A 15,015-nucleotide genomic window follows, 5' to 3' on the forward strand; every position below is an offset into this window, starting at 1 on the left:
TTGTGATTTTGTCATTTAGAGTTGAAAAAAATGACAAAGTTTTAGTTTTTTTTTTTATAAATAGAAACACATGATCAAATGTACTTAAGTATAGAAAAAGGTTTGTCATTCATTCATTCATTCAACTTCTATTGGCCATTGATTTTATCAGGGCCTGCCACAGCAGAATGAACTACTAACTACTAACTACCACAACCAACAACCAACAACCACAAAATGCAGTCAGTGTGTAAGTAGAACTTATCAGAACTCGACTCAACTATTCAGACTTATTCAGTGGTCCTATATGTTAAAAATTGCCTTTGTAGTTGAATACTTCTATAACTTTATTACTCAACCATATTTTATTAAACATTTTTTTCTTTAAATTTTGATATAAATAATTATTTATTATTATCATTAAACCATCATAAGGAGTATAGCACCCCTAAACTGAGAATCCTAGAATCACCCCTGGGTAAATAGTTCAAAAACTGAGATTTTGCTTGTTGGTACCAAATCAACACTCTCCAAAACTGACAGCTTTTCTCTTTCAATTGACGACATTTCTTCTATCCCTCTAAACAGGTTAAGAGTCTGTGTGTCATCCTTGACAGCACCCTATCTTTTGATTCTCACATCAATAACATCACCCGGTCTGCTTACTTCCACCTACGCAACATTAACCGTCTCCGCCCTTCTCTTACCCCTCATGCTACTGCTGTTCTCGTTCATAGCCTTGTCAAATCTCATTTAGATTACTGCAACTCTCTTCTCTTTGGTCTCACTCATAAATCCCTCCGTAAGCTGTAGTTGGTCAAGAACTCAGCTGCTTGTATCATCACCAGAACTCCTTCTTCTCATCACATCACCCCTGTCCTGCAGCAGCTTCACTGGTTACCTATTCATTTTCGAATTGACTTTAAAATCTTAATGTTAACATTCTAAGCCATCCACAATCTGCACCCCTCCATATTTGTCTGCCCTCATCCACATTTCTGCTCCTTCTCCCACCTTGCGATCTTGTTCCTCCCTCCACTTTGTCTGTTCCCTCTTCTATTCTTTCGACTATGGGCAACAGAGCATTTAGCCACTCTGCTCCGCGGCTTTGGAACTCACTACCACCTGCCATCAGAAACATTGACTCCCTCACACTGTTCAAATCAAGACTCAAAACCCACTTATCTAAGATAGCTTTTAATACTTAATTTTATCTGCACTATTGCTGTGTATATATTATTATTTCTCTTGTTGTTTTATTGCTCTTGTTGATTGTACGGTGTCCTTGAGTTGCTAGAAAGGCGCCTTTAAATAAAATGTATTATTATAAATTATTATTAATTTATTTTATGTTTTGGTCTATTGCTGCTTTAGAGTCTCCATATAAAGCTAGCTCAGTATAAAGCTATGGCTCAGTGGTTAACAGTTTCACCTCAAAGCAAAAAGGTTGCTGGTTTTAGTCCTGGCTGGGCTAGTTGACATTTGTCCTTGGAGTTTGCCTGTTCTCCCTGTGCTGGGTTTCCTCCGGTTTGCCTCACAGTCCAAACACATGTGCTATATAAGTAAATTGGATGAACTAAAAAAATGGGCCTTAGTTTATGACTGTGTGTGTGTGAATTTGAGAGTGTATGGGTGTTTCCCAGTACTGGGTTGCAGCTGGAAGGGCATCCGCTGCATAAAACATTTGCTGGAATAGTTGGTGGTTCATTCTGCTGTGGCAATCCCTGATAAATAAGGTAAAATAGCCGAAGGAAAATGAAAGAATGCATATAAGGCCATAGCTCAAGTTTAGGGGCTTCACTGACTTTCAGTAGTTCTGCATCATTTCTTGGAAGACAAGAGTGTAGTGATTTACTCCTAGTACAGGTACTGTGACATGTTTTAAATTCTTTAGTAACAAAATGAAACGAAAAGTCAGTGTGAACCTTGAGTCACTTTTTAGTTTCAATACTTCTAAGGAAAGCTATAGTATAGGTGATGCATGCAAACACAGCAAAGCGAGACTAGAAACCGCTCAGGAAGTTGCTCAAGTAGTAAAGTTGAAATCGTCCCACGTCTCTGACAACTGAGTCAGTGAGACAGATATTAATAACACTTTAACACAGTGCATCGTCATGACGGTCAACACAACAGTTAACCTTGTATGTTTTTAAATGTGCCTTTACATAGTGGAAACAAAGCCTACAGCCTTGTGATTGCAGCATTCTCAACACTTCTGTCTGTTACACCATAATCAGAGAGTTAACTGACCATTAAACATAATTCAATTGTTATTGATTATAAAAAAAAGCAAATACTGTCCAAGGTAACGTTTGTGGATGTTTTGGTTAACATCTTTGATTTTAGCACGTTCGTTTTGTGAAAAAATGCTTGCTGATTAGCGGTTAACACTTAGCCAAACCACAGATGTGCGCAGATAACAGGAAAAAGGAAATATTGAAACATAGACATGGGTAATTGTTAATGCTTATACAGTTTTTGATATTCAGTCTTATGAATAAAGGCTCTTTACTGGCATTGGTGATTCCATTAGTATAACATTAATGGAACCTTTATATTCCACACAAGGTTCTTAAAGGGTTAGTTGAAACAATGAAAATTCTGTCATCTTTTACTCATTACTAGGCCCACACAGAATCTGCGCCCACATAAATCCACAAATATCCGCAGATTGTTGAACCTGTCATTGCATTTATTTCCTTATGTAAATCTTCATATGTATACAGTTGCCATCAGACTTATTAAACCCCCTTTGAATTTTTTTCTGTTTTGTATATTTCCCAAATGATGTTTAACAGAGCAAGGAAATTTTCACAGTATGTCTGATAATATTTTTCTTCTGGAGGAAGTCTTATTTGTTTTATTTCAGCTAGAATAAAAGCAGTATTTAATGTTTAAATGACTTTTTAAGGTCAAAATTATTAGCCCCTTTAGGCTATATTTTTTCGATAGTCTACAGAACAAACCATTGTTATACAATAACTTACCTAATTACCCTATCCTGCCTAGTTAACCTAATAACCTAGTTAAATCTTTAAATGTCACTTTAAGCTGTTTAGAAGTGTCTTGAAAAAACATCTAGTCAAAAATTATGTACTGTCAAGATGGCAAAGATAAAATACATCAGTTATTAGAAATGAGTTATTAAACTATTATGTTTAGAAATGTGTTGAAAATATCTTCTCTCCGTTAAACAGAAACTGGGGACAAAAATAAACAAGGGGGCTAATAACTCAGGGAGTTTAATAATTATGACTTCAACTATATATTTTTTTAAAAACCCCTAAATAAAATGTTATTGTTATTTTATTTGTTACGTTTTCAGCTCATATCATTCCAGAGAATCTGCAAATTGAAAAAAGACTGCACAGAAATAGGAAATAAATAAATGGATAAATAAAAGCCTGCAGATTTGTTCCAAAGCTGTTTGCATTTCTTACCTTTGTTAAAAGGATATACCCAAAAATGAAACTTTACTCAACCTCAAGTGGTTTCAAAACCTTTATGACTTTCTGTGTACTGTTGAACACAAAAGAAAGAGATAGTTCGGAAAGGAATATTTTGAATAAAGCTGAAAATTTGTACCATAGAGTTCCATTATAGAAAAAAAAATTGCTATGAAACACAATTGTTAATATTTTTTTTTTAAATAACTTATTTTGTGTTCAACAGAAGAAAGAAACAGTTTTGTGACAACTGAAGGTTAAGTAAATGATGACAGAATTTAAATTATTGGATGATCTATACAAAATCCAATTATCCTAACACACACACACAAATTATTTTGAAAACAATTAGGAACCAGAAGCTGTTGAATTATATAGTATGTTTTTATTTTTTCGTCTTACTATGGATGTCAATGACACGGGGATAACATGCAAACTCCACACAGAAATGCCAACTGACCCAGCTGGCAACCAGCGACCTTCTTGCTCTGAGGCGACAGTGCTAACCACTGAGCCACTGAGTTGTCTATGGCAACACGTGAGAGTTCATTTTTGGTTCTTTATGGCACCTTTATTTTAGATGTGATGTATTCACCAGTAGATGTCTTCTACTGAACTAAACAAAGATTTCTCTGTGAAAGTAAAAGAAAACCCTTTCCCCTAGACTTACAGAACCACTGTGAAAACATTCAGACATAATGCCTGAGTCAAAACCTTGTTACTGAAATATCGGCCTTGTGACAAACAAGCACCTGACTAGTCATTATGTTCCATCACCTTATCATCATGTTGTTTGGGGGTTAAATTGAGTTTATCTGAGTCTGAGTCATTTACCATGGCAACCAACCATCATTTCCACCAAAATAGTGTTTATTTACAGTAAAGGAATTTTAATTAGTATATACTTATTAGTGTAATTATAAATATTAATAGTTTGTGCTTTCAGAATATTTTAAATTTTAAAAAACATTATTTATTTATTTATTTAGAAACTAGTGTGTGATATCTTATGCAACTGTATCACACAGTGAAATCTAGGGCGTGTTATTAATGTTAACTATGGTCATGGTACATTTTTGTAAGTTTATTCCTTAGTTCATTTCTTTTAAAGATGTTTCTTCTGTTCATAGATGCTGAATTTATTTGATGAAAAAGTTAAAGCAGTAATATTGTGAAATAGTATTTACATTCTAAAAAACGGATGTCTAATGAATGTATTTTAAAATGTGATTCCTGTGATTCACAGCTGAATTTTGAACGTAATTACTCATGTTTTTAGTGTCATATTATCTTTTAGAAATCATTCTAATATGCTGATGTAGTGTTGAATGTCTGAATATGATGTAGTACTATTTAGAAAAAAGTTATTTGTTTTCAGTTATTTAGTTAGCTTTTGTCTTCATTTAAAAATACTTTGCATTAAACATTTTAAAATATATTTACATAGAAAAAAATGTTATATATATATATATATATATATATATATATATATATATATATATATATATATATATATATATATTTATACACACACACACACACACACACATATATATATATATTTTTTTTTCTATGTAAATATATTTTAAAATGTTCAATGCAAAGTATTTTTAAATGAAGACAAAAGCTAACTAAATAACTGAAAACAAATAACTTTTTTCTAAATAGTACTAATAGTATAAATAATAGTACTAATATATATTCTAATAGTATATATATATATATATATATATATATATATATATATATATATATATATATATATATATATATATATATATATATATATTATTTATTTATTTATTTTTTTTTAAAATAAATGCAGGATTAGTGGCAGAAATATGAACAATTTAGAATATAGAAACACTTTTTAAATCAAACTGATGTTATATAAAGGTTTTACATAGGTTTTATATCATGTTAGAAAACTTATATATGATGCTGTTTATGTGAACATTTGTACTTTTGATTTCACACCTGAAATGCTTGAAGGCCATGACTTATATTTTGTGTAATTCGATGAACATTTGTGCCATTGTGTGTCGTTAGCGCCTCCTAGTGAGGTTTCTTTCATGATCTCTGCCGTTGTGCTTGTGTGTGTTTAGTGCACACTGCCATCTGCTGAGCGCTTGTTAGTTTCAATGGTAAAAAAAACACTTTTTCTTTCTGTTTTTTTTTCACACTATCTTTCACATTTTCTTCTTTTCGCACATTAATACTCTTTGCAAGGCAACAACTCAGACCACTAACAACACACCTCCACTGTTTGTTTATTGGCACATAAAGCTGTTATGATTCTCATTTTAGTTCCAGAGAGCTCATTTCACCTTGACAAGACAGATGCAACAGGCAATGCGTTTTTATTAAAATGTATTGTCCCTGTCTAAGCTGAGGACAGTTGGCCTGTGTATTTTCATTTTTGAAATAATGTTCGATAAGTTCTGTTAGGAACTTAAATAGTGACCTTTTTTTAACACTTTTTTCTTTTGAATTCTTAATATAGCTTTTTTACTTAGTACAAAAAAAGCTAGAAACTGATGTTAAAGGTATAGTTCACCCCAAAATAAAAATGTACTCATTGTTACTGATCCTCAAGTTGTTCAAAACCTTTATGGGTTTATTTTTTTCTGTTAAAAACAAATTAAGATATTTTAAATAACATTAGAAACCATGGAGTGCTGTCGCCTCACAACAAGAAGGGGGCTGGGTCGCTGGTTCGAACCTCGGCTCAGTTGGTGTTTCTGTGTGGAGTTTGCATGTTCTCCCTGCCTTCGTGTGGGTTTCTTCCGGGTGCTCCAGTTTCCCCCACAGTCCAAAGACATGTGGTACAGGCGAATTGAGTAGGCTAAATTGTCTGTAGTGTGTGTGAATGTGTGTGTGGATGTTTCCCAGAGATGGGTTGCAGCTGGAAGGGCATCTGCTGCGTAAAAAACTTGCTGGATAAGGTGGCGGTTCATTCCGCTGTGGTGACCCCGGATTAATAAACGGACTAAGCCGACAAGAAAATGAATGAATGAATGAATGAAACCATGGACTTAAATTGTATGACAAATACTATATGGAGGTTGTGAAAAGTGAAGGGTAAGTGATGACAGAATTTTTCTGTTTAAAACGCTAACCAATCAACAGCTCACCAGCCCCTTCTGGTAAATGCTGTATCTACACCATCATGCAGGTAAAAGGCATGATTTCCCATTACCAAGTCCGATCAATAAACTAAAAGCAACCATGTAAAATAAAAAAATAAGACGATCGTTAAGTAATATTAATACTAAAATGAAATTATCCGCATATGATCATGATGGCATATTCCTGTGACTTCATGACATTTAAAGTTCATGTGTGTCAGAAATGAACTTTGTTTCAGTAAAGAGCATTCGTTATCATTATAATTCAAACATTTTATATTTCATTACATTTGTTTGAATTCTGTTTTTTTTTTTTTTTTTTTACTTTATAAGGGGAATAGGTGATGCAGTGGTGCAGTAGGTAGTGCTGTCGCCTCACAGCAAGAAGATTGCTGGTTCGAGCCTCGGCTGGGTCAGTTGGCGTTTCTGTAAGGTTTGGATTGAACCCGGGTCTCCTGGACACAAAGCTGGGGCTTTTCCCAGTTGAGCTGACTCCTCACTAGATGAACCCAAGAGCAGAAGAATAATAAGGGAACTTGAGGCTTTGGTTTCAGAAAAAATAAACAGATAATCTTTACTAGAAAAATAGAATTCAAAAGTACAACAGAAATAACTGAAGCTGAGCTTCTAGTAAACAGGCAAAACAAATTAGACACAAGGGTCAAAAAACCAGCAGTAGAATGTCACTTAGCTTCTCTAGACAATCTGGAGAACACCAGGTGGTACTGGCTCAAGACTGAACACAGTAGCTTGTAACACACACACTTATATAGGGCAAGACACAGGTGTTGCAAATCAAGCTTGAGTGGTGGCACACAGCAGATGGTGAGAACGTGGTGCCATTCACTGTTCAGGAGGAAGCGAGACAATTGGATCCTGTTGTGCAAGGAGACAGGAGCACCTCCTTCTGGTCAGGAGGAGGAATGCACCTTAATGAGTCCTTACAGTTTCTGTGTGGAGTTTGCATGTTCTCTCTGTGTTCATGTACACTGTTGTCCTAAATGAATGGGCATGGTCAGCAACAATACCCAGGTAGGCTGTGCCGTTAACATGATGCTCAATTGGTACTAATGGCCCCAAAGTGTGTCAAGAAAATATCCACCACAGCATTACACCACCACCAGCAGCCTGAACAGTTGATACAAGGCAGGATGGATCCATGCTTTCATGGTGTTGGCGGCAAATGCTGACCCTACCATGTGAATGTCACAGCAGATTTCGAAACTCATCAGACCAGGCAACATTTTTCTCTTGTCTAATTTTGGTTAGCCTGTGCGAATTATAGCCTCAGTTTCCTGTTTTTAGCTAACATTAGTGGCAACCAGTGTGGTCTTCTGCTGCTGTAGCCCATCCGTCTCAAGGTTGGACCTGTTGTGTGTTCAGAGATGCTCTTTTGCAGACCTTGGTTGTAACGATTGATTATTTGAGTTACTGTTGCCTTTTCATCAGCTGGAACCAGTCTGGCCATTCTCCTCTGACCTCTGGCATCAACAAGGCATTTGCGCCCACAGAACTGTCGCTCACTGGATATTTTCTTATTTTCTGACTATTCTCTGTAAACCCTAGAGATGGTTGTGCATGAAAATCCCAGTAGATCAGTAGTTTATGAAATACTCAAATAAGCCCGTCTGGCACCAACAATCATGCCACGTTCAAAGTCACTTAAATCTCCTTTCTTCCCTATTCTGATGCTCAGTTTGAATCGCAGCAGATCGTCTTGACCATGTCTACATGCCTAAATGCATTGAATTGCTGCCATGTGATTGGCTGATTTGAAATGTGTGTGTGTGTGTGTGTGTGTATATATATATATATATATATATATATATATATATATATATAGTTATAAAAATATCCGTAAATCATTTTTCGTTTTCCGTTTTCCATAGTTTATGTTTTTATTTATTTATTTTTTTTCTTTTGAATTGTATCATGAGACCTTAATCTTTCTTCTGACAATTTTTAACCTTAAAACGTTTGAAAAATGTACTTTTCTTAATATTTTGAATATTTTAAAGTGATATTATGTCTGGGTTGGTATTGTTTATTGTTGTACACAAACCTTGTAATAAACTGCCAATAGATTTTCTGTTATTTTACAGATTTATTTCTCGATATATTATTCATCAAACATTATATTATTTCAAACTTCTAAAATGTCAAAAAAAGTCGCTTTGTTAAACAGTGGATTTGAATTTTCAACATCAAAGTTGAGAGAGCGGAGATCAAGGTCCATAAAGCAATTCACAACCATAAATATACGGAAAACACAAAATACGCAAACGGTTAATTTACAGATTTGAACTGGAAACAAGAATAAAAACAAGAATAAGTGTTAGTTTTATTTATTTATTTATTATAATTATTATAATTTATTATAGTTATTTTATTTATTTATTTTATTAATTTGAGCAAGCTTAAAATATGATTAAAATTGTCCTAAAACAAGAATAGGTGTCGGCAAATAGTTATATAATATATATAATATATATATATATATATATATATATATATATATATATATATATATATATATATATATATATATATATATATATATATATATATATGAAACCTTTAGATGAAGCCTAATATTTTGTCATTCAGAACTTTAAACTGTTGATTTGAACTGTAGCTAAACATAAAACAACAACAGTGATGCAATATTTTGACTAACAATTTTTGGTGTTGATCCTTGCTGTTCATTCTGTATGGTAATAAATGGCAATTAATGGAATTCCAATAATTTGGGGAAACAGAACATTATATTCCAGCCACTTTCATTAAAAAACTATAATCACTAAAGCTGCAATTTTACTTTTTTAAACATAATTCCACTTCGTTGGATATGATGAGAGAAATCATGAGAGCACAGAATTTAGTCAGTTAGCAGGTGCAAACTCAACAAAACATTCTGGCATGACTATAAACATCTCTGATTAGCCATTGTTTGGCCCATACGGAGTCTGTGCGTGCAGAAATGCACAGGTTTTTGTCAGATTTGTTTAGCCTTTTGTTAAATAAAAATCTTAATAAAAGTTTAAGAGTTTTCGTTTCATGTTTTATTTTGTATTTCATGTTTTTATTATGTTGCCAAAATCATTCTGCATAAATTCACAGATTTTTATTATTATTTTTGTCTGGCCCTGGTCATTGGGTTCAAATGCTTAATAGAAATAGAAATGGATGCAATTAAAAGGCATAGCACTTCCAAAAACAAACAAATATGAATAAAAAATAAATTTGATGCAATGTGCAAGTCTGACTGTAATAACAATGTTCAAATGCTCATAAATGCAAATATCTAATCAGCTAATCACTTGGCAGTTTCTCGGTTTATAAAGGCATGTAGATATGATTTATACAATTTGCTGTCCAAACAGAGCACATGAATGTGGAAGGAAATTAATTTAAAGGCACAGTATGTCATTTTTGCTGCGGAAATAGAAAGACGAGGAGAGACGATGTTGAAAATGCTGCTCTGTGCAATCTAATAAAATGCACAACATATTAAAGCATCTTCCCTGTTTTAAACCTACTCCGTTTCCTGTAAAACCAAACCAGAAAATTGAGGATGTATGACATCATTAGCATGGTCACACAGGACACGGTCCATGTCACTAGATTACAGTAAATAGCTTATTTCTATGAATTTGAAAGTTTTTTTTTGTAACATTTGGGATAATGTCCTGTAAAAGTCAGCAAAATACATAACACTGTTCTGGTGGTTTTTAGATATTTCAATGAAAAATTCTTACATATTGTGCCTTTAAATACAACTTAAATTAAAACTAACCACATGATTTTGTTAGCTCACAATGCTAGTTTTGTGGTGAACACAAACATTCAGCTGTGGCTGTCATTAAGAAAAAAAAAACTTACCCTAGTAATCTTTAATTAAAATCACAAAATGCACTTCCTGTTTATTTATATTTTAACAGATTACATCTGTATGACCTATTGAGCTTGAATAACATAATTTACCATGCCCTTCCCACTGTCAGTTTTGACAACAAACAGAAATGGTGAGGAGGATGTGTCTGTGAAGGGCTCATTCTGATTATGTACCGCTATATACATTTCTGGAGAGTTCACAATATGTCCCAGTAGCTATGTTTTTTTGTTGCAGTTTTTATTATTGCAAATCCACTAGAGGCAGCTGTGAACGCTTTTTCAGATTTCAAATTTCTCTCTCGATTGCCATTCGTGCCTGCTGTTCTCACATAAATCCACCAGTGACCGCTGTCGACTGACAGATTTACTGACTGACTAACCAACGATTTCTCCACCCTCCTTCTTCCCTAAACCCAACCAATAGTGTTTTAAAAAGCACTGATTGACCATAACAGCCACTTTTTTTTCTTTTTTTTTTTTTACCAAATTCTCACCTTGTTATTCATTCATTAATTTTCTTTTTGCCTTACTCCCTTTATTAATCTGGGGTTGCCAAAGCAAAATGAACCGCCAACTTATCCAGCATATGATTTATCCAGCGGATGCCCTTCCAGCTGCAACCCATCATTGGGAAACACTCATACACTCTCATTCACACACATTCACAACGGACAATTATAGCTTACCCAATTCACCTGTACAACATGTCTTTGGACTTGTGGGGGAAACCCGAGCACCCGGGGGAAACCCATGTAAACCCTGGGAGAACATGCAAACTCCACACAGAAATGCCAACTGACCCAGCCGAGGCTTGACCTTCTTGCTGAGAAGCGACAGCACTACCTATTGCGCTGCCACATTGCTCTCACCCTGTTATTTACTTGTTGTTTTTTTTAGCTTTTGTTTATGTCTTACCTGCTTTCTGGAACCGTTCTTCAATGGACTCGAACCCCATTGTTGCGGTCAACCCCACTCTGCTTCTCAAGTCCGCCAACATACTTGTCGAGCTACCAGAGAAATTGGTAACAGCGGAAAAGCCATCCATACGGAGGTAAGTGGTCCTCAGGTAAGCGAGAAAAGATACGATGTCATACCACCCAATAGTGTTCGTTTTAAAGCTGAAGTGCTCTTTATACTAATTTCTCCAGGAATGTATATAGGGCTATGTTTTCAAAATGAGCCTTTATGTTTGCAATTATTCTTCTAAAACCCTTTTTCCAATCTTTCTATATGAAATGCCTACATCCAATCAGCATTCAATAGAAAAAAACAAGCCACGCCCACTGTTTTCTCATTTAATATTCTGTTTCTCTAGAAACTGCGTCACAATATGAAAAAAAAAAACGGTCAGAACTTTCAGTTCACGTGGAATTGAAGAGATGAGAGTATTTTAGAAACAGAGGAGGGTAGGGTGGTCAGAATAAGAAAAAATATCCATTGAGTTGCAGTTCTGAGTGTCAAAATGACTTGTTGATGTCACAGAAGAATGACCAGTTTTGAGATGATAACAGTAGCTATGTTTCCATAAAACAGTTGATGGAAACGCTAAAGATGCTCAATCAAAGATCAATTTTGAAAATGCGCATGAAAAACATGCGCATAAGTAAGTAGGATCAACTTTTTATACAATAAGAAAAAATGTACATAAACTACAATGGAAACACTTTTACTGACCAAATTCCAAAATGCGCATTAAAAAGGTCATGTGATTTGGTAATAAGAAATTATGTGATGATAAAAATGTGTGTGAGTAGACAATCCGAACGGCTGAGCACATTGTAAAACATCGCAATTGTTGTTTCGGGTCATTCTAAAAAGACCATTGTAACCATTTTAGTATTAATATTATTACAGTTTTTTTGGTTTTCATAAGCATGATTTTCAAAACAGAGCCCGTGTTTTCAAAACAGCACACAGAGTTAGCACAACCACACACCCAATTAGCAAAACACTACAGATCCTTTGCATAATTAAACACTCCTGTAAAAACTATACACTTATGTTTAAAAACCACACTTTTTTAACATAAGAAACACTAGTTTTACATTTACTATACTCTTTACACACAAGATGTGTAGCACCTAATAATATAGATACTGGAAGCCTGTGCTGGCAGTTTTCCTGCTGTGTTCCTATCAGTGTGTGAAGAGTGGGAGAAGAGGGTTGCATTGACAATCCAACACAATAAGCAGCACATTGAACACATTTTATAAGTGGTCAGAAACTTGTAAATAACTCATAAAAGAATAAAGTTACGTTAAAACCAAGCACACCATTGTTTTTCTTGTGAAATTCCCAATAAGTTTGATGTGCCAAATGACCCTCTTCTTATTAAAAAACAGAAAAGTTGGATCCAAGATGGTTGACTTCAAAATGGCCACCATGGTCACCACCCATCTTGAAAAGTTTGCCTTCTCACTTATACATAAATATCACCAACCATTCTCATTTATATAACCAGTCTAGCCATATAAATGGCCCACCCTGTAGTTTGTGTTGAAGCAGTTTAACATATAAGTTCTAGTAAATTGAAACTGTCAGTTCAGAGTTGAAGTTCAGTTTAGTTCAGTTCAGTGTGGTTTAATTTTCACTACTGAAAGTCCAAACACTGAAGAGCATATTATCGATGCACAGCTCCACAAGTTCTAAACCAAGCAAGCCAGTGGCAACAGTGGCGGGGAGCAAACTTAAAAAAAAAAAAAAGCCTCGAGAGAAACCAGGCTCAGTTAAGAATGACCATTTCCCCTCTGGACAAACTTCTTGTGCAGAGCTATAGTCTAGGCGCTGGAGGCAAATGCTGGACGTCCATCTTGGATAAGTTGCAAGTGTGTATAGTGTTCATGCTGGCCTGAATTTCATCTAGATGATGTCACAAAAATAATTTGAGACAAAATAATCGTGAGCTTACTGTACAGATGATGCATATTTAACAGATCCTCATACAAGAAAGCATTTGGGATATGGTGGAATCGGAGATTTGTATCATGGATAAACATGAGCAACTGAATAATGACATCATGTCAATATTGACCTAAATCCCTCATAATGTTTCCTGCATTATGTTGAAACTTTGGCTTAAAGAATTAATCCCTTTTTAAAAGCAAAAGCTAATGTACCCAATAAAGTGACCTGACAGTGTATTGCATATACGCTAATTGTTGCTGCATATAAATTTCCTGTCAGGTATGAGAAAATATTTATCTATTTCAATCAATTGCCTATTCTAGCCCCCAGGAAATAATTCAGTATCAAGATATGCTTGCATTCAGAGATGCTGTAGCATGCCTGTCTTTATTTTTTGCACGACGTTGCTTATGCGTTTATTTATTTTTAATGTTGTTTCTATAGAGATGAATGTTCCTCGGAATTTTCAAGAGAAAAGAAAGGTCTCGTGGGCCATTTAAAGTTGCTGCCAAATCTTCTTCGCATCTTTTCATAGCACACGCTAAAGGTCATATGATGTTGCTGTACACCACAATGACTTTCTTTAGTCAGAAGATACACATGTGGATAGCTTTTATAATAAATAAGTCTTATTTATATTTTGTACTGGCTATTCTTTCTGAAAGAGAGTTGAAATATTGGATTATGTTTAATCTGATCTAATCCTAATTACTTTGTTCAGTATAAATAAATTATATTTAAATAAAAAATTAAGCTTAAAGGGATTAAAAAGTTACTCAATATTTACTAACATTCAAGGGGTTCCAAACCTTTATGACTTTTATTTTTCTTTTTCTGTTATACTAAATAAGATACTTTGAAGTAAGCTAAATATCATTGACCTCCATGATAGGAAAAAAAATACTATGGAAGTCAATGTTATTTCTAGCATTCTTCAAAATTACTTCTTTTGCGTTCAACTGAAGAAAGAAACTAAAACATGTTTGTAAAAAGAAAAGTGAAGGGTGAGAAAATGATAACAGAATGTATATGTTTTGGTTGAATTATCCATTTAAACTAGTTTGTATTTCATGTGAATGATGTAGAGTCGTTTTCACATTAAGTATTTCCAACGGACACACTCGCCCATGGCACAACTGGGTTGATTATTAGAAATTGTGTCCTTTGTACTTGGAAAAAGGCTGTACGGGTGCTAAATGCGTATTTCCCCCCCGAGTTCAGTCAATGACCACAAAGACTTTTGTCACAGCAGCCCCTGAAAACGCTAACCACACCAGACTGCAGGAAACCAACACTAACTTTCATATTACCATCTCAGAAAGAACTCATCAATAGCAACACTGTGTTTACATGTTCAAACATTTTATTGAAATATATGTAACATATTATAAATATAGCTGCATTTGACCAACTGTTACTTATAAGACTTGATTTCTGTGTACAGTCTAAACTCTGCTGGGTTTTTGTTAAATCTAGACTGCATTTTGTTAAATTTGTAATGTGAAATTACACTTTTTAACCCAACAGTTTGGTTTGTTCACCTTTAAACCAACGTTGGCCTTCAATAATGCAACATTTTTCACTATTAAAGCATCTGATTTTTCTCAAATCAGTAAATCATTGACAAAACCTTATATTAATTAATGGTTTTCGTCTTTACGTGT

General features: G+C 34.4%; 1 long non-coding RNA gene across 1 annotated transcript in view; it reads right to left on the reverse strand.

The window, feature by feature from the left end:
* Nucleotides 1-15,015, reverse strand: part of LOC147838064 (uncharacterized) — a 225,325-nt gene that overhangs the window by 130,981 nt on the left and 79,329 nt on the right. The window contains exon 2 of the long non-coding RNA XR_015525092.1: nucleotides 3,828-3,942. This is a non-coding gene — a long non-coding RNA (uncharacterized LOC147838064). The remainder of the gene's footprint in view (nucleotides 1-3,827; nucleotides 3,943-15,015) is intronic.

This window comes from Danio rerio, chromosome 24, assembly GCF_052040795.2.
Source record: "Danio rerio strain M-AB ecotype USA chromosome 24, GRCz13ab, whole genome shotgun sequence".
NCBI lineage: Eukaryota > Metazoa > Chordata > Actinopteri > Cypriniformes > Danionidae > Danio > Danio rerio.